Source organism: Pinus tabuliformis, chromosome 7, assembly GCF_031772625.1.
Source record: "Pinus tabuliformis cultivar Carrire ecotype Pingquan chromosome 7, CPIR1, whole genome shotgun sequence".
NCBI lineage: Eukaryota > Viridiplantae > Streptophyta > Pinopsida > Pinales > Pinaceae > Pinus > Pinus tabuliformis.
Window position 1 is genome coordinate 1,462,836,570 of NC_142293.1, and position 2,754 is coordinate 1,462,839,323.

The 2,754-nt window shown below is 39.0% G+C and overlaps 1 pseudogene; it reads right to left on the reverse strand.

The window, feature by feature from the left end:
- Nucleotides 1-270: 270 nt before the first annotated feature.
- LOC149253304 (protein NRT1/ PTR FAMILY 7.3 pseudogene) lies at nucleotides 271-717 on the reverse strand (annotated as a pseudogene).
- Between the last annotated feature and the right edge of the window lie 2,037 nt (nucleotides 718-2,754).

Genomic DNA, 2,754 nt, shown 5'->3' on the forward strand with positions numbered 1-2,754 from the left:
AGTCCCTGCATTGAGTGGGGTAGTTGCTCAAACAAACAATTGATGTTTGCCGGCACGTTATTTACTTGATTTAGACTGTAATGTTAAATCCTGTGTTCAATTCCTTATGGAAATAAGAGAAAAACCAGCATAAGGTACAATACTTATCATAGACACACAGAGGCGGTGAACTGAATAATGAGAGGAACAGAAAAGGTGCTTAAATTCCCTAGCATATTTAGATTGGGGTTACGCATATACAGACCTTAATCCTTCACTGTGCAGTATCTTTCAGCATCCGCTGATTCCACTTTCTGTACTAGGCAGCTCGTAAAGGTTCTTATGAGCATTTGATGGGCGTTTCAACCTCCATTTCAGAATCGCTGCCACAAATACTAGGGCGAAACGCGGCAGTGGGTTACCTCCAGGCATGCGATGTCGATAAGTGGGCGTTCCTGCTAGAAATAACAGCGTGGACAATCCCGTTGCTAAAGCAGACAACCAGAATCCTAATACCCACAAGCCATTGTTTTCAAAGTAGACCAGTATTGTGTTAGAGAAAAGAGAACCAAGATTAAGGGCAAGGTAGAACCAGCTGAAGAAAGCTATTTTGGAGGGTCTTTCCGTGTCATCTTCTTCATCAAATTGGTCTGCACCAAACATCGCTATCAAGGGCTGGTATCCTCCGTTTCCTAAAGCCACAAGGTAGATTGATAAATAGAACACTCCAATCCCCATTGTTGATGGAAATTGGCAACTCAAGCTTTCTTCTCCACAGTTAGTAGGCTTCACTAAGATCCGCTGAGATGATAACGCCAAAAGCACCAAACCCTGTTTGCCAAAGAACATAATTTAGTCTCTACTTCTTCATAGATCACTACCATTAAATACTGTTAGGAGAATTTTAATAGTTTTTTAGGCTTACAAAAGAATGAGTCCGGCCAAAACAACACTCAACCCCTTTAAATTCTTGACGTATCTGTCTGGAAATGTATCAGGCAGTTCCAGGCACATTAGCGAGAAAAAAGGTAAGAATTTGACTCACCACTACAAAAATGATGAGAAACAGAGTGCATGTCCGATAGCGTCCCAGGTATGAATCACTAACAAATACCCCAAGAAAATATATAAACAGTTCCAGTCCACTTGCTCAAATTACTTGCTGCCGATGCATTGCTCTAATGAAGCACTCTCGTCAAGAATAGAACCAGTTTTACACCCACCCCAAAGAACGCAAGCATTGCCAATCCTTGATTAACTATTTTACATGGACAAGCAGTACAAGTAGTCAGAATACAGAATAATTAAACTTGTCTTTCAGCGATCTCACAATAACGAGTTATTTTTGTGGAGCAGAGTTCGAGATACCACACCATGTAGTTCACAATAAAAAATACATAGACATTTGCGAGTACAAGAACTGGAACATAGATATAAAGATTATTAAATATTCATGAAAATCTCAATGTATGACACAGGAAACCTCTTACACAGAACATACAGAATACAGTTCGTTAACTCAACTGATATTCAAAGAACAAAGAAAATAAAGATGTAGGCAATCCTGAGTGTATGCAATTGTTACTACGGCCTGATGTGTGGTAAACAAGAAACCATATTGCCAATAGAACAAACGCTGCAAGCAGTATCCCGCCATCAAAGATTTGTTGTCCAACAACTAAATTGTGGTTTAATCTTTTTATTAAGACAAGGCCAGCCGGGTTTTTGGCCCCACCACGAGAGACAAGCCAAGAGTGACAGAAACCTGGTTGAACATAAAAAGGTCGAAAATACATTTCAAATTTTAAGAGCGATGTAATAGTTGGTACTTTGAAAATTATAAATTTATAAAAATAAAATAACTTCAAAATTTAAAAGCAAAAACTTCAAAAAACCTTGGACGTAAAAGCCTCCTATACCCGATCGATCAATAGTTTTAATTGCTTTTAATTATCATTTGTGACCATAATATTTAGGAATTTGAAATGATACAATTTTAAAATTATTTAAAAAATCTAAATGTTTGGTTTAAAATTTACAGCCGCTTCCCTGTCACGTTGCAAATTCAAATCTGGTAGTGGAGCGGATGGAATGCTGGTTGTCCTTCCCAAGAAGTTATCAAACAAGAGACGCGGTGTTCGATAATTCGACTGATATTCAAAGAATAAAGAAAATAAAGATGCAGGCAAGTATATGCAATTGTTACGACGGCCTGAAGTGTGGTAAACAAGAAACCGTATTGCTAATAGAACATACGCTACAACCAATATCTCGCCAGCAGGGATATAGTTTAAATATTCATGTTTCATAATAATTTTTTTATTAAGAGAAGGCCCCACCACGAGAGACAAGCCAAGCGCCACAGAAACCTGTTTGAACATAACAAGAGAGGTGGTTGAACATAATTCATAATGCATGATCGAAATGTGGCTGAACAGCAGGACAATGGTGACAAGTACCATTCTATGTTAATCTTGCGAGTTGGATAGTTGAGCGAAAAAAATTAGAAGCTTGGTTAGTACCTGCAATAGCAGCGAGCATGAGCTGAGGTTCTTTCAGCTGTCATGAAAACCTGGAGGAGCCATAGTGCCGGTTTTGCTGCCGGTAGTGTGGAAATGCTGTCATGTGGAATGCTGCTATTCATTCTAACTTGAACGAAGGAAGCTCGAAGGATAGCATAGCTGGTTATTTACCCCCGACGCGAAGGGAAGTTGCCTCTGCTATAAGCTCTTTAACAAGCTATAAAACTAAAAGGGATGTTGTGGGCTTGGATGC